Source organism: Cnephaeus nilssonii, assembly GCF_951640355.1.
Source record: "Cnephaeus nilssonii genome assembly, chromosome: 17".
Classification (NCBI taxonomy): Eukaryota; Metazoa; Chordata; class Mammalia; order Chiroptera; family Vespertilionidae; genus Cnephaeus; species Cnephaeus nilssonii.
Window position 1 is genome coordinate 15,350,167 of NC_137088.1, and position 25,229 is coordinate 15,375,395.

The window sequence follows — 25,229 nt, forward strand, 5'->3', positions numbered from 1 at the left end:
GCTTTTCTATACTTATCTGGGAAAGGATCAAGTAATTCAAAGCCCGGGACTCTGCTCTCTCTCAGCTCTACAACTTGGGTAAAGTTCCATACCCGTATGACACTGGTCTCACTACGCAAGTCTTTCTGAGAGGAGCGAGTGCTCATATAATGACTATGCTTTTTTATTTCTTTCCCACATCACCTCAACTTTTATTTGTCCCCTATTGGACAGTGTTCACAGGACCAGGGCTGCAACCACCCCTGATGGAAACAGGGATGATTCCCAAGCAAGAGACTGGCACGATGTTTTTAAACCCTTATTTCAGAATCCCTAAGGGTCTGATGGAGCAGGATGCACCTTAGCCCCTTCTGGTATAATTGGGGGAAATAGGAATGCATCTATAATTGCCTGGTGGTAAAAATTCGCCCACTAGTTCTGTGCCTGTGTATCCTTACCCAGTCCTAGGATGCGTAGACTGTTGCTAGATCCGTTGCCAGATTAGAAACGCTACCTGCAATCTGGACCAGCAAAGTGGCTGAACCCAACGTCCTGTCCAAAGGTGGAAGAGTTCTGGTATAAATGGAGAGTGAAAGGAATAGTAGCTGAAGGTAAAAGGATGAATACATGGTTATGTAAAGAGGGAAATGCAATATTACATAATAACACAAAAGAGGCTCAGAGCAAGAGATGACATTGTCTCTTAGTTCAATTACAACAAATGCCTCAAAGGGTGAAGACATATGTTTGTTAAGACCACTCTTGCTTTGTGGAACCTGATAAGATCAAATGACTGCCTTTAAACTTGAGTGGCCTTGCCCAGGGGAGACATTTCTACATGATCTGCTGATGGGCAGGGCTAATAATGAGTGGCTGAATGGGATTCTAACCATGTGCCACTATCTTGTGAGTTGTATATCATTTTGCTGTAAAGTAACTATAGCCAGAGACCAGGGGGCAAGCTGTGAAATAAAAGAAAAAATATATATATATATTTATCTCTGTCCCTGGCCCAGAGTTCCTATATCCCTTAGAATTTCCTGGGTGATACGAGTATCTTTTGTTCTAATGAGGTGACTCTTGGTGGCCTCCTGGATGGGGCTGGTCCCCACAAAGACCAACTATGATTAGAAGTTTGGAATTTTTCAGTCCCATTCCCCATTCTCTGCAGAGGGGAGAGGGGCTGGAAATGGAGTTAATAATTGATCATGCCTATGTGAGAAAGTCTTCATTAAATTCCCCAAGGGAAGGAGTGTGGATGGGGGAGCTTCCCGGCTGGTGAACATGTAGAAGAGCCTGGAGAGAGCATGGGAGCTCTGCACCCCTTCCCACAGGCCTTGCTCTGGGTGTTCACCTCTGCCCTTTAGCACATACTTTTACAATAAATCGGTAATCAAGAAAGTGAACTGTTTTCCTGAGCTCTGTGAGCTGCTCTAGCAAATTAATGGAACCCAGGGAGGGGGCGGTGGGAACCTCTAATGTAAAGCCATTCTGTCAGAAGCCCAGGTGACAGAGTGGATTTGACGTTGGCATCTGACGTGTGTGTGTGGGAAGGTGAGGTGGGGGAGAAGAGGCAATCTTGTAAGACTGAGCCCTTAACCTGTGGGGTCTGACGCTGTCTCCAGGTAGACAGTGTCACAATTGAGTCACACTGTAGGACACCTAGCTGGTGTCACAGCGTTGCTGGGTCTGGGAAAAACCTCCACACAGGTGACCAAAGGCGTCAGAAGTGAAGTGTTCTGTGTGAGTAGTAAAGGAGAGACACACAGGACGAATGTGTTTTCCTACTCGACTTTCCTGGGTCTCAGTTTCCTTTTCTGTAAAGTTGGACTAATAATAGAACCTATCTCATAAGGCTGGCATTAGGATTAAGTAAATTAATAAAGCATTTAATAGAGTTTGTCATACTCATTAAGTGGTACAAATAATTATTATTGAAATAAAATGCTACTTTTAAAAAACAACAACATGAACACAAAACTTTTGTACTAGAATTTATGAAACCCTTCGTTCTTACCTTCCTCCTTTTCCTTTTTCCTTCCCTTTACCCTCTTTTCCTCCCACCTTCACTTCCTCCCTACCTTCCTTTTTTCCTCCTCCCTTTCCACTGAAATAGAAAAAAAAAAAGTCAACTTAGCAGAGGCTAATTTCTTTATATTTGAATAATTGATTCTAACACTTATTTTTCTTTTCCACACCAAAAGTCACCTTACAGCTAATTCCTGGCTCGGTGCACATTCAATGAGCCCAAGCACACAATTGCTCCTGCTGGAGTGTGTTGGAAGTTAAAGTCACATAGAACATCCCTGGAGGACACTCCCACAGTCCCAGAGTGACTGAGACTGGAATAGGCTGATTCCCTCAAATGAAATTAGCCTATAAAAACGACAATAAGATAAATGGAAAATGATTCTTACAAGTCATTTAATAGCTTCACATCAAGAGGTAGGCTAGTTTATCTGGTTTAAGAGGAATTTCAATGCTAGACTGTGAGAGATGCTAGGGCAGGAGTTAATAATCTTCTTACCTCTGCAACTGGAACCATATCTAACACACAGAAGATGTTCCAAATGAATCATCTATCCATTCATTCATTCATTACACTTACTTAATGAGGGCCTACAATGGGCCAGGTCTTGTATAGAAGCTGAGACTACAACCATGAGAAAAAATTAATAGAGATTAATAATTAGCTAGGGAGACAGGCATTTTAATATGCCCATAAATAGTGACATAATTGTTTTAATAGGAAAGTACATAGCAAATGAGAATATAGAATAGTGCCTCTCCTCCCTCCCCGCCCCCATAACCTGGCTGCAGGGAAGGTAAGATGCAAAGCCAGGTGTGTATACTGGGTGTAAACTGGAAGAAGTGATATTTAAAATAGTAGCTGAAAGATAGAGAGGACTGCTCCAGATGATGAGAGGATGGACAGACTGAAAGAACTGCCCTGATTACATGAAGGTTTAGGGAGCACAGTTCTTATGAGAAATTCATTGTGTCAAGGGTTAATGGAGAGAGCAGTGCTAGAAGGGCTATTCTTCATGGGAAAAGGCTCAAGGAACTGGGGGGCGAAGTGGGGTGTGGTAGGGGAAGGAGATAAACCTGGAGAGGCAGAGAAGACACATGAGTTTAAAATTTTACCCAAAGCCCAGCTAGCATGGCTCAGTGGTTGAACATCAACTTATGAACCACAGTTAGATTCCCAGTCAGGACACATGCCCGGGTTTCGGGGTGGATTCCCGGAGCGGGGAGGGGAGGGAGGGGCATGCAGGAAGCAGCCAATCAGTGAATCTCTCTCATCATTGATGTTTCTATCTCTCTCTCCCTCTCCTTTTATCTCTAAAATCAATAAAAAAATATATATTTTAAAAAAATTTACCCAAAGACAAAGCATGGGTAACCAGTGAAATAGTTTACTCAGGTGGACAAGTGTTTGGATTTGCATTTAATAGCAGATACTCTGGAAGTCCCTGGAAAATGGATGGGGCAAGGTCAGACCAAAAGGTGGGGATTTGATTTTAGGAAAGTCATTCAGTGGTACAAACAAGAGGTAATGGCAGCCTCAATCAACATCAGTACAAGTAGATAGATTTGAGTTATATTTAGGAGGGGCTGCCCATTAGGACCCATGGGGAGAAGAGGTGGCAGGAAAGATGTAAAGAATCCCAGATGATTCCCAGGTGACAGATGACACTGCCATTCATTTTAGGGAGCACAGAAAGATGATCATCATTATGAGGTAGGAGGGTATAAAAATAATACATTCAATTGTGAACTTATTGAAGCTGAGATGTCTATGTGTCCACTATGTGGAGGAGTGTGAATTTGGTATTCAGCAGAAAATCTGGGCTAGAAACTTAGAATTCATCAACTAAAACCATGCAAATGGACTGAGTTAAAAAGGTAGAAAGCTTGAGGCTATCACCAAAGATATTAGTATAAGCTTAAGGTGATGAGCTAATTCAATTAGGTCCAGTATCCCCAAAATTAAATTCCCATCGGCCAAAGACATAGGAGTGATTTACTAGTGGAAAATTCTATAAAATTACTGTTCCATGCTGCAAAGTGTGGCCAAGTACCAGGAGTGGTTTGCCCTTGGCATCAAGCTTATTCTAATATTAGTACCACTTATTGAATTCCTACTTCAAAGGACACAGACCATGGGGAGTTTTCATTCTAAAGCAAACAATGTAGTCTCTCTACCTGCCGTGAAAAATCATTACAGATTGAAAACCTGAACTGGGTGTCAGAGAATTGAGGCTAGAGTAACAATTGAATCTTAGTAAAAAAATGGTAGTCATCACCCAAGAACTGTCCTACCCACAGACATAAAATCCTGCCAGAAATTATGTCTTCTCCACATTGTTGCAGTTTAGGCTGTTGAATGTCATCATGCATTTGTCACATATTATTCCATCAGCTAATTAAATAATGGGTATTAATTATTACCTTGCTATATGCAAGGAACTGTGTTATGTCCTACAGAAGACACAGGGAACTGACAAATTCTCACCCTAAGGAAGCTTTCCATGTATTTGAATATGTCAGTGGATACTCAGTGAATGTTTATTTTAAAAAATGCCTCTACTAACCTCTTGTTAGAAAAAGCACACTGACTTTTCATAAGTTTTACTGAAATGTGAGCCATTCTGTGAAGTCTTACCCTACTTGCAGTCCTTCAGCAGATATTAATCGCTCTTTCATCTTCATTATCACATGATGTTGTAACATTTTTTTACATATCTTTTTGTATGTATGCCAGGTATATCAAAGTTCATAAATGTGTTTGTGCAAGAATATGTGCTTGTGCAAGCTTTTATATCTTACCCTATCTCACACACACACACACACACACACACACACTCCACCATCTTTTAGAATATGGGTAGAGAACCATTCTTCTGCCAAGGGTCATTTGGATATTTGTAACATCATTCACAGGCCAAACAAAATTATCAACTTAAAAATTAGCCTGCTATATTTGGTTAAATATTTAATTAACTCACCCCTAATGCTTTGGCAGGGCTAGACCAAATGATTTTGTGGGCCTTTTAAGGCCCACAGGCCAGACGTTCCCACATGTGGATTAGGGGGTGGGCAAAGCTTTTTCTGTAAAGGGCCAGATATCAAATACTTTAGTCTTTGTGGCCAATACAGTCTTGGTAGCAATTATTCAACTTGGCCATTATAGGGCAAAAGTAGCCATAAACAATCTGTAAAAGAATGGGCATGGCTAAGTGCCAATAAAATTTTATTAGCAAAAATAGGCAGTGGCCAGGATTGGGTTTGACACACCCTGTTTTAGACTTAATTTTTAAGATTTATCTCTGTACTTTCCCAACAATTTGCATAATGCTGTGAAAATAGAATGCATCGAAAGAAAAGGCTTGGAATCAACTACTATATTTCTTTATGTGATTACAAAAAAACAATTGATTTTGAAAGTCAAAGGAGGGAAAGATCACCAAGATGACAGGTCTATAAAACAGTGGTATTGATGAGATTGATAAAGAAGTAGAAAAAAGTGTTTTGGAACAAAAAGTAATATATCAGTATTTTGTTCAATCTGCCTACAGACTATCCAATTGGAAATACCCTATAGAACAAAGATGGATAAGTCTAAACATAAAGTTAGAAAACTGTAGGTTAGAGAAGCATAGTTTTGACCATGCACCAAAAACAAGCATATCGTTGGAATTATTTTATAAATTATTTATTTCTGAGGAACCAAGTCTAAATAAATGGATAGATAGATAGATAGATAGATGAAATAAATAAATCATTGGAAGGCTAAGAACAATGACCTGTAGTCATCTAAAGGGAAATGTTAATTTTCAAGTATGGAACTATAGGTTGAACTGTTCTCTCTCCCAAATTCATATTTTGAAACTCTAACCCCCAATGTGATACTATTTGGAGATGGGCCTTTCAAAGGGAATTAGGATTAGATGAGGTCATGAGGGTAGGCCATCATAATGGAATTAGTGCCCTATAAGAAAAGATACCACAGAGCATTCTCTCTCTCTCTCTCTCTCTCTCTCTCTCTCTCTCTCTCTCTCTCTCTCTCTCTCTCTCTCTCTCATAAGGACACAGCAAGAAAGCAGCCATCTGCAAGCCAGGAAAAGAGACTTCATCATATACAGAGTGAATAAGAGAGAGAGAGACTGAGAAAGAGAACCTGTTCATCATTGCCCAGCGCTTTGTGTACATTATTTAATTCATCTTCACAACAACCATCCAGGAGGTCATTACTGGAGACTCTGGCCTAGAGCTAGCACATGATGAAACTAAATTTCAAAAGTAAATACCTCCAACCCCAGAACATGTGCTCTTCATCATGTTCTGTGCATTGTCTCCTGCTCAGTGAAAAAAGTCTCAGTGGCAGAAATAGGAGAACTAACCAGAAGGGTTAAAAAAAAAAAAACTTGGAACAAATGAGAGAAGAGCTAAAAGAAAAATGTATGGGAAAGGGCCCCGTATAGCTCCATGTCCACCTGGGAATTTACTGAATGGAGAAACAAGCTGCTATCAGTGAGTGGACAGGGATGATACTGAGAAGCCTGCTGCTTCTTCGGTGATGTTCTGTGCTAATCAGTTGAGGAGCCATTGTCTTCTAATTCTTTGACCCCTCACTGATGCATCAGCAAGCCCAATATCCATAGATTCCACTGACATAATAAGGAAGGTATCTGGCCTGAAGGTCATTCACCCTCCCTGAGCACAATAATGGCCAATGAAAGGCAAGTAAGGGATAGGCTGCTTCTAGAACATCTGCATTCAGGTTGCAGATATTAACATGAGGGATGACGGGAGTTTAAATGAGGATCTTTCGAGTGGAAAACTGCCTTTAAAAGAAACTAGCAATTGTTTGGATGCTGAAATAAAACTGACAGAGGAGTTCCAGTGATGCCTCAGTCACTGCTCGTGTAACAGATGGTGTCTCTGTCGGCAAGGAGGGGATTTGGCAGAAAAGAAACTCTAAGAGAAAGAGGAATTGTCAGATCCTGGAGCAGCACCGAGACATCCAGGTGAATGTCTGAGAAATGCCTGGAAATTCAGCCCATTACTTTCAAACTTGCTGTGTGAGTAGGAAAGACAGATGGAGATGATCTGAATCTCCATAGTCAGAAAACTGCCAATATTGCAAAATAGTTTGCCGGTTACACATCAGTAACCCTTGCAGGTAAAAGCCTTGATTTGCAAAATTGATTTTGATGATTTTTATATTTTATTCTTCTTTGGGATGTCTAAGTAGATAAAACAGATTGGATTTTGTAGTCAGAAAAGGAAACATATGTGTCCCAATTAAAAAAGCTAATCTCACATTTCCTGTGACATTGGAAGTCACAACTTGGTAGGATCAAAACCATAAATTAAAAAAAATGTATTCAGTAACTCACAATTCAGATTAGGCAAGGACTACAAGTGTGTCTGTATATTAGTAAGCTGCTATGCAAACTGTCTTTAAATTTAAAAGTAGCACATATTTAGTCTAACTGAAAATATCATTAATGTGAAGAATCTGTGTATGTGTATGTGAGTCCTGATATTTTCATTTCTTCCAGAATCTTCATCACAGGAAAACAGTTTTTGTTCATTGTTTTCAAACATGGAGGTTGTAGATGTGTCTTTGTCCCCCACCCCCCTTTCATCACTATTTCCACCAACACCTGGAAACCTGTCATTGCAAGTCATCATCCAGTCCTCCGGTTTGGCATTCACCTAAGATTTTCTAAATGCATCTCAACGTTATAAACTTTAAAAAAAAAAAATCAGGATTTTAAGTGGTGATTTCACACAAAGAAGCAGCAGTTTGAAGTCATCGCCACAGTTCTTATGATGGTTTTCAAGACCTTCTCTGCTCAGAACCTCCCACACCGATGGATAGTCTCTCTCCTGCCCTTCCCCTTAATGGCTTCCCCAGCCACTGTGGCCGCTCTGCTCTCTCCAACACACACTCAGCATGCTCTTGACTCAGACACCTGGCATTGCTATTCCTTCATCCTGAAAAAAACTCTCTCCCTTAGAAATCTTATAGCTGTGTTTAAATGTCACTTCCCAGAGCAGCTACCCCAACCATCCTGTGTATCCCTTTATTGTGTGGGGCATGCAGAATTCTAAGGTGGTGTTCAAGACTCCCACTTCTTGGTGCATATGCCTTGCAATAATCCCCAAGACTGTGAAAAGGATGGATTTTACCTCCCTACCTGGGCAGACCCATCTGGGTAGACCTGACCTAATCACACGAGTCCTTTAAAATGGGTCTCCAGGCCAAAGGTGGAGGAAGTCAGTTTCCCACTAGCAGAGAGATCCTCATGCTGATCTTAAAGAAGCAACGACAGCCATGCTGTGAATAGGACGACATGGGAGGAAGCGGTGGGTAGCTTCTAGGAGTTGAGGACAGCCTCTTGTTAGACATACAGCAAGAAAAATGGAATTTTAGTCCTATACATGCAAGGAATAAATTCATCCAACAATCTGAATGACTTTGGAAGAGGACCCCACACTTTAAATGTGGCAGCAGCCCTGGCAGGCACCTTGATTTCAGGCATGTGAGACTCCTGACCAAAGAATGCTGTTAGGTAATAAATTTGTCTTATTTCCACCTGCTAGTTTGCTACACAGAAGTAGAGAACAAATGCCTTTTTATTTTATCCAAAGCATTTATTCCCACCTGGCATAATATATATATTTTTTTGGGGGGGGAGGGGGTTACTATCTGTCTCTCCTCACTAGAATATAAGCTCCATGGAGGCATGGACTTTACCGTTTTGTTCATTATGGTATCTCCACATCCTAAAACAGTGTCTTCAACATAAGGGACTCTAACTGAGTATTTATTGAAGGAAGGAAGGAAGGAAGGAAGGAAGGAAGGAAGGAAGGAAGGAAGGAAGGAAGGAAGGAAGGAAAGAAGGAAGGAAGAAAAGAAGGAAGGAAGGAAACATTTCATTTGAAGAAGGTGGATGCTTTTTTCAAAAAAATCAAGGTGGAACCTAATGTCTGATGACATTCAGGAAATGTGGGAAGGTCCCTTCCCAGGAGATTGGCTACTGTCTCCTATACTTTCCCCATCTCCCACTCCTCTCCTAATGTCTGGAAACAAACTAATGTGCACCCTTGTCAGCAATGAGACTCACCTATGTCTAAAGCAGGTGCTAGCAAGTAAATGCAGCATTCACTGAAGAACCCAAAGAAATCTCCAGAACAAAAATAAAATGCAAAGCAAAATTAGAAGAAGATACTACTTTACACCCATTTATAGCAACACTTAGAGAAAAATAAACTAACCAGTGTTAGTAAGAATGGGAAGATATTGAAACCCTTGTGTACTGTTAGTGAAAATGTAAAATGGGCAGTTGCTATGGAAAATAGTATGGCAGTTCCTCAAAAATTTAAAAATAGAATTATCATAAGATCCAGCAATTCCACATTTGGGTATATAATAAAAATAATTGAAAGTAGGGTCTCAAGTAAATATTTGCGTTTCCATGTTCAGAGCAGTCTTATTTATAACAGCTATCTGTGGAAGAAGCCCAAATGTCTATCCATGAATGAATGAATAAGTGTAATCTGATTTAAACATACAACAGAGTATTATTCAGCCTTAAAAAGGAAGAAACTTATGACATATGCTATGGACCTTGAGGACTTTATGCTTATACCACAGAGCTGTATACTTAAAGATGGTTAAAATGGCAAATTTTGCATGTATTTTACCACAATGAAAAATGGAAAAAAAACTGTTAAATCACTAAATAAAAATTTTAAAACCAGCAGTTGGAATTATGCTTAAAATTACAAAAATAGAAGAATGGATAAACAGGGAACCAGTGCTTATAGGTAATACAAGGCTAAAACCAATGAAATTGGGGAAAACAATATTTTTTGTGAGTCAGAGAATAATCCACCCAAATTATGGAGCTAAAACACCTTAAGCATAACAATACAGTGGAAAGAATTTTTAAATCAAAAAGAAGATGCAAAATAGTAGACAAATGCACAGTTAGAGCAGAAAGTTTTATCTTGCCTCTCTAAGAAATTGACAGATTAAAAAGGGAAAAAAAATAGCAGTGCTATAGAGGAAATATAACAATCAAGGGGCTAGACTAACAAATGTACGTATATCTACACATATCTAAATGCTTTGTGCTCAAAAAATAGAATATACATTTTCTTGTAAGACATTGACTACATGTGACTTTCTAAAGCCACCAAAAAGAAGTCATTCTCAGAGGCCACAAAGGAAAGAAAATGAAAATTAACACATAAAGATATTTCTCCTCCAAAAATCAAGGAAATGAAACTAAATATAACAGAAGGCACTAATTAAAGAAAATTTATGAAAAACACACCTACTGAAAAAGTAAAATTTAATGAGGTTTAAAGTAAATTTTCTAAAAAGCTCACTAGAATAAAGAAAAAACAAACTTTTGAAATTATGATGTTCCAAAGAGAGAAGGTTGCAAGAAATTAACTTTAGGAACAAAATTAAAAATACACAAAGAAGATAACTTTAGGGGGAAGAGGGAGGGCAAATAATTATAATTACAGAGGATTATTGAATAAAAATAAAAGGCAGGTAAGGAAGGGTAGAAAAAATATCTTTAACTTTAAGTCAATATATTAAATAGAAAATATTCTTTGGGAAATATAGTATATATATATATATATATATATATATATATATATATATATATATATATTTGTATTATTGGCTCAGAAAGAAAAATGAAAGGCAAGTTCTACCATTAAAAAATGTTACTAGACCTATCATATTTTTTTAATAGAGAAATATCCTGTTTTGAGTTTTTTCACACACAAAAATATTGTGGAAAAAATAGACAATTGCCTCTATTACTATTATTCAACACAAAATCATTTTCATTAGGATTTCTTTTACAACTAAAAGTAAATCAATAAAAATTTAAGTGAAATAAAATAATTTAAAATAAAAAATAACAAAGACGCGAAATATGCATTTTATTTCTCAAGGTCTTACCAAAGTGCAATAAGTGGTCATAAACACGGAATAAATCATAAATTCAAAATGTTTTTAGTACCTATTCATATTTAAAGCCTGTGGAGTATTTATCCATATATACATAGGGTATACTCATATCTCTTCAACTATCCTGTGGAAAACAGATTTATTTGTGCTAAACAAAGATTCTAGGAAATGCATGTCCTAACAATTTAGAGATATATGGGAAACAGATGCTTCCACGCACAAAAGAATTTATTTCTCTGCAGATGTTGCCATGGAAGGTCTTCTGTTGTCCTGTTGTTGTGGTGAGCACATATGAAAGAGAAGCACAGCGCGGCTTTAATCCACAAAGACTCTCTCACTAATGGAAACCCACAATATTTTCCAGAATCCACCACCACAAGATAGCAGATGGTGATGGTACAAATTACAGAAAATTGTTAAGACATTCTATGTTGAATACATTAGAACATGCATTACAAGGTTAATAATGGAACTCGACAGACATTAGCAGATAGACAAGAGGAAAAGATTCTCTCAAAATGAGATTCGAATGAGATAGAAAGCCAACTAGTGTGGTATATTAGCAAAGCCAGGGCTATAATTGTGAAAACTTATATTTATAAAGGAAAGAATGTGAGCTCCTTTGTAAAGATTGTACCTAACTGCGGAGGACCGGATATTTATTCAACATTTACGGTCCACGGCTATGCACCACAGATGGTGCTGGGGACTTGGAATTCCAAACTGGAAAGGCCCAAACTTTCCTCTTTTGAAATCACCATCCAGTTGTTGCAATTAAACAATGTCAGGGTGTTATGAGTAGAGAGAGCGGTCCAGATTGGGACTAATTCACTAGGTTGGAGAAAGGAGGAAATGAGGGAAAAGGTGACATAGGACTTGGGAGCTGGGGTACTGTGGGGAGCAATCAGGGCTGTTTAGAGAACTGTGAGAAATCAGGCTTTATTGACTCACCAGTGAGAGCGAGCCAGGATGGGGCCTGAGGCTGTATGTGGCTGGGGCCCTGCTTGAAGGGCTGATGATGTGAATGCAAAGTGTCCGCCTTGTGTCCTCAGTGTTGGAAAGCAGCTGCAGTGACATGGCCAGATTTGCATTCTGGAATTCCTAGAGGTGCATGGGGCCAACTGGAGACAGGGAAACCAGTTAAGACACTGGATGCGATAGTCAAAGCAAGCAACAATTAGGGCCTGAATTCATGTCTCTATTAGGTGGGTAAAAAGATGTGGTGAATAAAGTAATGAAAAGGCTATCTCTGTGTTTATTTTAATCTTTTTTTTTTTTTTAATGGAGAAAAGAAGAGAGAAAAAGAAGGAAAGAGGCCAAAAAGGGGGAAAGAGCCAGACTTCAACTTAACAATTCCACTGTTCGTAAAGGGTTAGATTTTAGGATGACCAAATCCCAATTTTTCTTAGTACACACCATATTCTTTCCTAGTATTCTTATATTCTTGTAATAGCTTCCCCCACCCCCACCCCCAATGGCTCCTGGACATTTCCTCATTCTTCTTTATAGCAGTCTGATATCTGTATTGGTGACCCACTTCAAATGCTTTTCCATCAGTTCTTTTCACATTCACAATGACTTGTCACTCCTGAAAACAAGACTAGGCATTCTTGAGTATATGATGCATTTTATTCTTCCTATTTTATGTGTTCCCATGGCCTTCCCAATTAATGTTATGCTTCCTAGAAGTCGGAGAGTTCTAATAATTTGTAAGCATTTCAGTACCTAGCAAAGTGTTGAGCCCAGAGGAGCATCAAATTTAAGAGCCATAAGGGACCTAAAATCCTATCTAATAAAGAGGGAATATGCTAATTGACCATCACTCCATCACAAAGATGGCTGCACCCACAGCTGAGGCCAAGTTCCCATAAGGAGGCTTAACGAGCAATCAGCAGAGACCTGAGGCTATGCCCTCCCCCGCCCCTGTGGGGCTTGACAGGGGACCTCAGGCCGTGCCCCCCACCCAGCAGGGCTTGACAGGGGACCTCAGGCCGTGTCCCCCACCCAGCAGGACTTGACAGAGGATCTCAGGCTGTGTCCCCCACCTGGCGGGGCTTGACGGAGGACCTCAAGGCACGCCCCCTGCCCCAGTCTGGGCTGGGGGACCTCAGGCCATGCCCCCTGTCCTGGTGCCGAGCCAGGGGACCTGAGGCTATGCCCCCTGCCCGGCAGGGCTTGACAAGGATGGGACTGGTCGGGTCTGGATCTAGCCCAATGCAGGTGGTGGCCAGGTCTGGGTCTCATGTGATTTTGAGGTGCATGTGGGTGGGCGGGGACTTGACTCTGGGTCCCTTGGTGAGCCCCAGACTATTACAGGAGGAATGTTTTCATATACATTTTACTAATTTTCTTTCATCTCTGACACTTGTATTATAGAGAAAGGGCAAATAGCAATATTAAATTATTTCTTCTAATTAATCCCCTTTTAATGTGCACAAATTTCGTGCACCGGGACACTAGTTACCTTATAAAAACCTCTTGTGTTATAAATGAGGAAACTCTTACTCAGAAAGATTAAGAGTCTTACTCAGGATTACACCATTAGAGAATGAATTAGGATTAGAACCTTGCATTTATTGAGCGAAGCATATTTTTTTTGAGAGCCTACTATGTACCAGCTCATTTCATTACTTTAGTTTTTTAAAACATATTCTTATTGATTTCAGAGAGGAAGGAAGAGGGAGAAATAGAAACATCAATGATGAGATTTATTGATCAGCTGCCTCCTGCATGCCCCATACTGGGGATTGAGCCTGCCACCTCAGGCATGTGCTTTGACTGAGAATTGAACCTTGACCTCCTGGTTCATGGGTTGATGCTCAAGCACTGAGCAACACTGGCTGGGCTATTTTAGTATTTTTGTATCAGAAGACCAAAGGAGATCATCTGGAATTTCAAGACAGATCGCAGTTCTAGTAAACTGCTTATTTGATTGGAAAGGAATGCTGGTGAAGTTTGCATCAGAGGCTGCCAGTGTGTTAGACAGACCTGAGTCCTAGGTTCTGCAGAGATCCACTGGGAAGGTTGCTAATGGAAGTTGTAAGAGATATTGTACCTGAAAACGCCATCTCCTGCATAAAGACAGAGAAGATGCGCTAGGTGTACCCAAAGAGGAACGGGTTCTGAACATTTTATAGGAGCGGTCATGACCCAGCTCATGGAAAGTTCCAAAAGGAGTAAAACAGAGGACGCAGTGAATCCTAAAACACTCAAAGGAAGCCCTCTCTCTCTCTCCTGAAAGCAACAGTTAAACTAATTGCAAAGGACTGAGGGTCTTGTACTCCAATTAAATATTCATAGAACTCCATTTACGTGCTGCATTTAGAAGTTGAGAGACTTTAAAAACCTTTCTGCATTCCCAGTAGTCAGCTAATCCATTAGAAATGTGATACCCACTCTAACCCACAGGAGCAGGGAGCCAGCTGAGCTTGGGAGCTTTTTTCAGGAGCTGCAGGCAGGGGCTTGAGGATGCTAAGTCATTCTGGCAGCAAATCCCTGACCCTTCTCACCAGTGAGGTTCATCACCAAGCAGTGAAGCAAAAGAGAAGGAATGCTAAGGGGAATAATGTGAAGGGGGAGGGCAACGCTACATGGTGACAAAGACGTTATTTTCTTACTTGGTCGTGACAACTGATTCATATATGGCCTAGGGGGGAAATATCTAGTATTCACAGAATTTAAACATAAGTTGACCTTGCTTATAAATGTGTTTACACTAAGATGACTAGCTGCTGTACAGAGAGGTGACTTTTACCCCATATTTTCCACTTTACATTTTGTTAGATGAGGGATCAGTAAACTACAGGTCTGTGAGCCACACTCGTCCTGTTGCCTTTTTTTTTAATATATATAAATAAAGGGTTATTGGAACACAGGCATGTATGTTTGTTTTGTATTAATGAGTATATGATTGAGTAGTTACAACAAAGATGGTATGTCCCACACAGCCAAAAATATTTATTGTTTGATCCTTTGCAGAAAAAAATTTGCCAACCCCTGCTTGAAAGTTATCGATGTTATAGACAAAGTTCAGAATTTTACTTGAACCAAGCCACATGTGGCTTCATTGTACTTAAATGTATTAATTAAACATGCATGCTTCCACACACACATAATGAAGGTGAAACGGAAGATTCGAGATGTAAATGAAGACAGAATTCAGTGAAGTGATATTTTTTACAGTCTGCTTCATCTGAAAAGGCATAAACGAGAGAAAGTGTTTGAGTATTACAATGCCACCATTACTGAGTAACAGTTTTTGGTCCCATCTCCTTGAATTTCTAGCCATTTGTCAGCATTTTCTGAACTTACTGGTAGAAACCATATTTTACTTTCAATTCCTTCCACCCAAAGTGGGTGGGAAAAGAACGATTCAGGGTGACAAAAGAAACTGCCTGGGTTAAATCTGTTTGTTATGTACCAGATGGGCTGGAAAGCTTGATGGAAACAATCCTTTACAGCCTCTCGCTGTCCTCTGAACACTTTATTTATTCAGAGTAAGTCTTCCATGACACATAAGAAATACATATGTTGTTTCATTTATTATTTACCTGACATGTTGTTAGTAACTAGAGTTGGAAACCATCTCAGCACACAATTTCTTTTTTTAAAAAAAATATATTTTATTGATTTTTTTTACAGAGAGGAAGGGAGAGGGAGAGAGAGTTAGAAACATCGATGAGAGAGAAACATCAATCAGCTGCCTCCTGCACATCCCCTACTGGGGATGTGCCTGCAACCAAGGTACATGCCCTTGACCGGAATCGAACCTGGAACCCTTGAGTCCACAGGCCGACGCTCTATCCACTGAGCCAAACCAGTCAGAGCTCAATTTCTTTTTTTTTATTAAATATATTTTTATTGATTTCAGAGAGGAAGGAAGAGGGAGAGAGGGATAGAAACATCAATGATGAGAGCGAATCATTGATTGGCTGCCTCCTGCGTGCCCCCTACTGGGGATCGAAGCCTACAACCTGAGCATCTGCCCTGAAAGGAACCATGACCTCCAGGTTCATAGGCCATAGGCTGATGCTTAACCTCAGGTCAGCATGGTGATTAAATACAAGATTCTTACTGGAGTTTTCAACTCAGATCTTTCTGGAAATAAGAGCAGGTGGAAATAAATAAATAGCAACACTGTGGTTGTGTGTGTGTGTGTGTGTGTGTTTTTTCTTTTTCTTGCATGGCAGAATGAAAGCATGTAAAGGCAACCAACCACATTCTCTCCAGGCAAGAAAGAAGTGTTTAAAGAGTAGAAAAAGATATTTGTTCCTTTGCACCTCTGGAGTGCTAACTTCTAAGGTAACCTGACAAGAGTCTCCTCAGTCATCTCTTGGGCAGGGGGAATGTGACTTTTTATAAATAGTAAACTTATTTAACCTGACCCCACTTTTGTCTAATCACAAACAGATACACATTCCAGCAATCTTACGATCACACATCACTTTTCTGAGCCTGGTTCAGGTCAGCATTTATTGAGTTCCCACTAAGCTAGGACACCACGATTGCAATGATGACTAAGACATATACCCTGCCCTTGATAAGTTAACAGTTTAGTAGAGGAGAAAGATATTCTGATATATTGAATATATATTCAACAGATTATTTCAATATATTGAACATGTATTTTTAAGATTATTCAAAATAATGTATTAAGACCTAAGAAAAGGTTTGCAAGTGGTAACCCTGGCTTTACTAATTTTGCTCCCTAACTAGGAAGCAGGGGCACAAAACAGATGAATTAAAGATAAGCATTAGTCATTCTTTGTTCTCAGCCTGCACATTAGCAAGACCAAAAGCTCTGAATGCAAAGAATACATGCTCAGTGTTACCTCCTGAACTTGGCTTTCAAGAAAATATGGCTCTCCCCTGACTTTTTATCCTCGAGGGCTTGATGGCTTATAAGCTCCTAAAGAAACAGGGACTGTGTATTATTATCTTTGCATTTCCCTCAGCACCTTGCACAAGGTCTAGTGAACAAAAGGGGCTAGATTCCCAAGGTCTCAGGGAAAACAATGGCAAAATGTGGATCGGCTTCTTAAGACTTGTGACTTTTCACTACATCACCCTCAGGGCCAATCCTGATGATTGAGAAGAGGAATCCACTGCCAAATGATGGGTGCCACGTGCCCACAGATCTGAAGGCTCATCCCCATAGAGCAGCTGAGCTCGGTTTTGCTCAGCTGCCCCAGCAAGAAAAAGAAATGGGTTCGATGCTGCTGCTAATCAAGCCTGCAGGGAACCAAGAACTCCTCACCACAGGTTATGCCCTTGTCTAGCCCTGTCCAGCTCAGTGGACTTGAGTTTCTTACAATTTCCCTTATTTAAAGCTTACTGTTCTCTTTCCATTTTTAAAAGAATTTGTTTTAGTAGAATAGGTACAAAGGATTGTACTATAAGGCACATTTCCAATTGTAAATATTTTTAGTAACTCTTCAGTGTTTTCTCTAATTCCCCCTCCCTTTCTCTTTCTTTTTTGTTACCTTGTTGTGCGCACACACATTTGTGTGTGTCTGGGAGGGGGAGGGGGGGCCTCAATGCTTATGCAGTGTATTTATTTTTGAACTGTTTTCTTTCTCTTAGTGTTCTGCTTTAAATAAAGAGAGATAAAATTGAAAGGTGAAAATAACCAGGGGAGGGAAAGAGTGAAATGTGAAAATATCACCAAAGATAATTTAAATACTCCTAGGTTGTTATTACTCTAACAAGAATTTGATTAACTTTTAAAAATGACACCAAAGGATTGCCTTGTAAGCAATTCAGGTACTTCCCCAAGTTCATAGATTCACAGCATTAATTTTATAACTTGTTCCTGCTGGTCTACATTTTTGAATTAAAAAAAAAAAACCCAGCTGAATCCCTTTTTAGTAGAAATAAAGATGTGGATCCAAGAATCTGTGGTGAAAAGTTCAGTGTGTAAAATACCTTATTTGCCCATGCTCTTAGTGGTCTTACAGACTGGTTTGCTTTAATCTGACAAAGGATGAGCTTTATGAAAAAAGTGAACCATATTTATGTATTTTCTCATGCAAATAAATATTCACTTATACAAATCGCATATTTAAACAAATTATTCAGACACCTCTCAAAATCTTTTCCATATTTCATCCCATTGGTCTTATACATTTAACATTCTAAAAGAGATTATTCTAACATGTAGTTCCTATATTAGATGTTATGGCACCTAAATTGTTCTTATTTCAATCTCTGCCCCAGGAATAAGAGAAACTGAGGCCTTATATACAATTTGAATTTTATAGTAATGAAATAGATCTCTACCAAATCTGAGTTTATTTTAAAAGAATGTAGTAATGATATGAGCAGGAAGCTCATAACTAAAAAGCCATATTTTGGAGTTCATTTCCAGGTGAATGGTCAAGTGTTGAGAGAGTGATTAAAGCTCAAGTCATAAAGCCTGTGAGAGTGAAAAAGCTGCCAGGTGGCAACCTAACCAAGGGGCCCATAGCAGAGCTGCCGCCCAGTGATTCCTAACTGGGGACAATTTTGCCTCCTAGGGGACATTTGACAATGTCTGAAGGTATCTATGATTATCACTGCTAAGGTTGGGGAATGCTACTAGCATTCAGTAGATGGAAGTCCGGGATCCTAACTTTCCTACTATGCAAAGGATAGCCCCACACAAAGAATTATCTGTGCTAAAATGTCAAGCAATAGTGTCATGGTTGAAAAACCCTGTGCTAGCCTGGCTAGTGTGGCTCAGTGGTTGAGTGTCGACCTATGAACCAGGAGGTCATGGTTCCATTCTGATCAGGGCACATGCCCAGGTTGCTGGCTCGGTCCCCAGTAAGGGGCATGCAGGAGCCAGCCAATCAATGATTCTCTCTCATCATTGATGTTTACATCTCCCTCTCCCTTCCTCTCTGAAATCAATAAAAACATATTTAAAAAAACAACAACACACACACACAAACACACAAAAACCCACCTTAGCCCACAACCCATAATGTTTTGGATGTTGCCACAGCCTATCTTTTAAAAATACACTTCTTGTCATGAGTAGTGTATTCATCCTATAAATGGAAAAGAACAAAAATGCATTATTTCCATTATTTCTGCAACACTCCAACATAATCAGAGGTCCTGTCGGGTGTTGCATGACTGAAGCTGTGGGTTAACCATCCTAACTCAGAGCTGACCCAGTTAAATGGAGACTTTTTTGGCCTTTCTCAAAGAATGTGGAGGGGTGGTGTTTTATTTCTCATTCTATTGCCAATTCCTCAAAAGCAGCCTTCCAGTTTAGAATACACAAGCTCAGAATCACTTAGAATCAGAAAAAAAATAATTGTGTTTCACCTCTAAGCAAAGAAGAAACATTTTTAAAGGTAAAAGATTCTTTCACTTTTGATTGGATTTTCTTGAGGAATTTTCCACAACCCAAAATTGGATTAAAGTAACATATTACGTTAACAAAGTGCTACTTAATTTTAGACTCATAAAGCAGAGAGGATGGCAAAGTATTTGCAAAGGTGTTTCCCACATGAGCTATCTCCTGCAGGGCGGCTCAGAGCCCTTACTGTGTGAATGTGCCCTATGAATCTCCATTGGTGGAGCATATCTCATAGGGTCTCCTAAATGGTTTTCACTACAGAACCCTTTATTTGGTTGAATTTTATGGAATGTGAGTGCCGGAAGCCAATTCCAGCATGTCAGCAGGGCTGAATCATCTGGAGATGGCTGAGGGCATTTCCCCAAACCTGAAAAGGATGCATAAAATGATTGCTTGCTGCCAGACAGCTAAGGGCATTTCGATCTACATGTTATTGCCTCCTGCTAGCCAAACATCTGAACAGCCATAGGCAATTTCCCCCAATCTGACAATGAATTCTGTATACCAAACCCTGGCCTTTGAAGTGTATATCTCCCTTGCCTTAGGACAATTTGTGTTAATAAAAAGCAAGGGGTCCTGAGACAAGGGAGAACTTAGTTCCTTTAGCTAAGTCTTCTCTGGCTCCCCATAATGCCTTCCAAAATTATGTTTCGTCTCTGGACTCTTTGTTAATTTACACACAGTGCTTCTCCAGATTCCTGAACCCTTCTAGATGCTGGAACAAGATGACCAGCATGTGAGTTCCATGGAGCATATTTGAAAGCATTAGAATAGTAAACCTGGCCTCTTCCCAATAAAATCTCCCTCTGTGTGGAATACAAGTAGTGGCCTTGGCCAGCTCATCTGATGGATCTGTTAGCTAGCTTGTTCCTCATTTAACTGGACCAAGTCAAGCCTGTGCAAATGCAGTTCATTAGCTTGTTCTAATGGATATGGATTGAGTTGTCCTCTCACTCTTTAAGAGCCTAAACCCTGCCAGAGCCAGCCGGTAACATTCTGTAGAATACAAAGCATTCTAGGCATCTCAGAATGGATAGGTTTTCTACTTTCTTTCTTATTTAAAGAAACTTTCCCAACATATTGCTCAAATTAGACTTAAAGCAGTGAAGACACAGAAAGAACATGTTATCATGCCTTTCAAAACCGCATTGTTTCTCCAATATGAAAGTGACCAGGGAGGTTTAAGTAAATCTCTACACAAGTAGAAAAATAGGTGCAATAATAATAATAATAATATACATTTTCAGTGCCCCAAAAGGTTTAATTCATTAAAAGGGAATTTTCATTGATGAGAATGGATTTTATACCCCATATTAGACAGAATAAATTGTTCATATTTTTCTAAATATGTTGCCCTTTACTTATAAGACAATAGCATTTATCTGTAATACAAAGGACATATGCTATAAGGCACATTTTCAGTTCCAGGGAAGGGTTTATTTTGATTTTTCCACATTCTCTTGCCTAGATCTTTTTTAAAAAATTAATTGTTCTTTTTTTTTTTTTTTTAATCCTCACCCAAGGATATGGTTTTTTGTTTTTGTCTTTGTTTTGTTTTGTTTTTGTTTTTACTGATTTTTAGAGAGAGAGGAATGGAGAGGGAGAGAGAGAGAAACATCAATCAGTTGCCTCCCATACATGCCCTGACCAGGGATCGAACCTGCAATCTGAGTATGTACCCTGACTGGGCATCGACCCCAGGATGACACTTCAACCGAGCCACACCAGACAGGGCCCTAGATCTTCTTATCAAGAGTAAGCATTTGTAATTTGGGCACCTAAATCTCTTCCCAATATTCACTCATTGCCCCATTCCCCTCCTATCTGGCAACCATCAAAATATTCTCTGATATATGAGTTTGTTTCAGTTATTTTTGTTTGTTTTATGGATTTTACATTTGAGTGAAAACACGGTATTTGTATTGCTCTAACTTATTTTATTAGCATAGTAGCCTCGTGGTCCATCCATGTTGTTGCAAATGGCAAAATTTCATTCTTTTTTTCTGGCTGAGTAATATTCCATTGCATATATGTACCACATCCAGTCACAAAATGTAAACTACAGCATAGGGAATATAGTCAATAATATTATAATAACTGTGTATGGTGTCAGATGGGTACTAGAATTATTGAGGTGGTTATTTCATAAGTTATATAAATGTATAATGTATACATTTCAGAGATATCCCTGAAATGAATATAATATTATCTGTAACTATAATAATTTTTTTTCTTATTTAAAAAGAGTAAGTATTTGCTGGGTTGCAGTTGGTTTCAGGTTAAATTTGAACCAAAAACTTCATTTTATTTACCACAAGATTCTTATTGACTGAACAAATCAGCCCCATATAGGAATTAACTTCATTATACTGGATAACATCTTAAAAAATAGCTTAGGTGTTTGCATCTTAATATGGATACAATATCTTAAAATTAAAACTTGCCCACAAATCTGAGGCAAAGTAGAGGAACAACAGAATTATATTCACTTCAACATTTATTTTCTTTGTTCAAAATATAAAAGTCCAGAGATGATGGGAAATAGATGATGCCTTATTTCAAAGAGCTTACTTGTTTTTATTTTTCCTCCTTATTTATTATGCAATTGTCTCTAACTTAAGTAGTCTTTTTCTCCCTTTCTCCCCATCTCCCTTCTGATTCATTCATTCATTTATTTATTCATTCATTCACTCACTGGACACTGTTTGAACAGCTGCCAGGCAATATACCGTAAGGAGTGTAGTTAGTTCCACTAAAGGTGTGCCAGAAAAGACATTAGGAAACAGTGGAAATGGGTCTTAAGATTTTTAGCAGTAAATTCAGGTGAGAAGAACCAAAACAACCACTTCTAGATGAAGCGATATGCTTGAGCCTAATAAATGTTTTCAGTACTTAAATAAAATTTTCCTTTTCATATAATTCAGGGATCAACAAACCATAGCTTGAGAGTCAAATTTGGCCAAGTTTCTGTTTTTATAATGCCCATTAGCTAAGGAGCTTTTTGTTTTGTTTTCTTTGTTTTTGTTGTGTGTGTGTGTGTTTTATAGTTTTTAAGTAGTAGGGGGGAAAAGTCAAAAGAATAATAATATTTTGTGATGTGAAAAGTGCATGAATTCAGATTTCACAGTGTTCTTAAGTAAAGTTGGATTGGAACACAGCCATACCCATCTGTTTATATATTGTCTGTGACTGCTTTTGTGCTATAAGAGCAGAGCTGAGTGGTTGCAACAGAGGCCTTATGGCCCACAAAACCTAAAATATTTACTATCTGGCCCTTTAAGGAAAAGGTTTCCCAACTTTATATATAATTGGCCTGAGAAACGCATTATGTGTCAACACAGTAACTTCAAAGTCTGTACTGTTAAAACCGATCAGTAAGATGTTCTATTTATCTACCAACATATAAAATAGGCTGGAAAGCGATGCTATGTCTAAATCCACATGCAACTATGTGCAGACAGAATGAAGGAATCATAGTAGTCTGTGGTATTTTTTACTCCAAGTATAAAAATATATATATATACAAGAACCATTAGACAATCCATCTACCCACTCAGATTAGCAACTGCATTGATCCTACTAAAATACTAAGTCTGTTTATATGAAGAGTTTAGAAAGAATTTAAAAAGAAATAAGAGAAATATAGAAAGCTAGAAAGTAAGCTAGACAAAGTTGAAGGAAATCAGGATAACTTAGTGAAGGGAGGAGAAAGCCAAGGGGTGATTTACTGCTAGACTTTCAGGCATAAGGAAGGCAAAGCAGAGACAATGATCTTGAGCTATAGTTGAAGGCACTGAGCCTACGCATCAGGGAGACTTGCCTGACAAAATGTGTTGTTAGTCATGAACCTGTTATCTACAAAGACAATTATTTCTTCAAGTCTGGAAGTCCTGGATAAAACAAAAAAAGACATTTATCCATGCTATCCTTTAGAGAAAAAGTAAGGTAAGGAGAATAGGCTATATTAAGTGACCTCTCAGGATGCCTGATCTTCTGACTTACTCTAAAACTATTTCTACAAATCTAAAAATGTTAATAATTTTTATTAGCAGTTGGGAGAAGGGAGTTAGAAGGGATGAGCGAGTGCATACATACATAAAGAGTATTGTGTCTGCTGGTTGTCCCTATAAAATGGGGGTAGGGTGGGAGACAGGCCCCTCTAAGTATCTTTGCTGCATGATCTTTAAACAAGTCAGATCAAGATGCTTCTTGCCAAAAGCAGAGCTTTCCAAGTAGTACTGATATTTTTGGCCTTGATTTTTACTGATCAGCAAGCATATGTCTATAGGGATTAAATTAATTGGAGGAGATTTGCTAGATCTTGTTCAAAGACAATCAAATTCAACAAGGTTTAGAGGCCATACAAGTTGGAGCACAAAGTGGTACACCTTGGGGAAGGATTAAGAGGAACTAATTTTGTACCCAAAGGACGGTCATTTCCTATACCTCCTGCAAAAGGGGGACTTTGCTTCAACATGTTTCCAATGGGAGAACTAGGTCAATTCCTATAGATTACATGTGTTGGGGAATGCCCTGTAAAAATAAGGATTGCAGGGAAAAAATAAGGATTGCATAAAGAAGCCTGAAGTGTAAAAGGCAAATGGTTTCTTTAAAAACTGCACCGCTACCTTGTCTGGTATGGCTCAGTGATTAGTGTGTCATGTTAGCTTGAGGACAGAAAGGTCTCGGGTTTCATTCCTGGTCAAGAGTGCATCCCTGGGTTGCAGGTTTGATCCCCGGGCCTGGTCAGGGAGTATGGGAGGCAACCAGTTGATTCATCTCTCTCATATTGATATTTCTCTCTCTCTTTATCCTCCTTCCCACTTTCTCTAAAAATCAATGGAAAAAATATCCTTGGGTGAAGATTAAGCATAAACAAAACAAAAACACAATGACAACAAAAAGCTCTGCATTTCAAATGTCCAAAGGAAAGGGAAAAGATATTAAGCTATTTCCCATTTTGTTAAGTTCTAAAAATAGGTTAAGAGAAGAGTTTGCATTAATTGAGCCATGGGATAAATTATAGAATAGATTATTTTAAAAGCTATAGACTTTTGAAAGTTGGATTATTTTCAACCAGGGTGGCTGTATGGGAATATAGTCCTAAATCAGCCAAGAGACAGATATACGACTTGAGAAGATTTCTCCCAATCCCAGACAACCTGTAGTGTAGGACAGATGGCTGCCTGTGCTTTATGATGAAGGGTTACTGAGAGGCTTGCCTGCAGGAAGACATCTCCTTCAAGCTCCTGTTCCCCTCCCTTTAGAATCAATCAAGAATGGCCCCCATATAACAGGTTCCCAGATGATGCTCCTGTTCTTGATCCAAGAACCTCACACTGAGAACCACTGGTCTAAAACCACCTCATTTTCCTTTTCACACAATGTAGAGGTAAGGCATCAAAAAGACCATAATTCCATAGTCTGCCATCCCTGACATGAACATTTGTAATGTGTGTTTTTTAAGTGATTTTTAGAGAGGAAGGGAGGCAGAGAGAAACAATAATGAGAAAGAGAGAGAAACATCCAATAGCTGCACGCTCCCTACTGGGGATGAGTCTACAACCTGGGCATATGCCCTGACCAGGACTCAAACTGGCAACCTATTAGTTCATGGGTTGCTATTCAACCACTGAACCACACTGGTTGGGCAAAAATTTTTACATATTGCTTCATATGACTTACAGCTAATGAATGCAATCAACTTTAGTCATGGCCCATTCTATCTAAAGAAACACACAAAAAAGCCAGTTTTTCCAAGTCCTAAGAAATTATTTGGGTGAGAGCTAAAGGCTACGATTCTACCTAGGTCCCCTCCTTCCACCCTTAGTGCTACAAACTCCATGAAAAACACGCAAATGAAGCTTTTCAGGTCACAGCTGGCATCTAGAA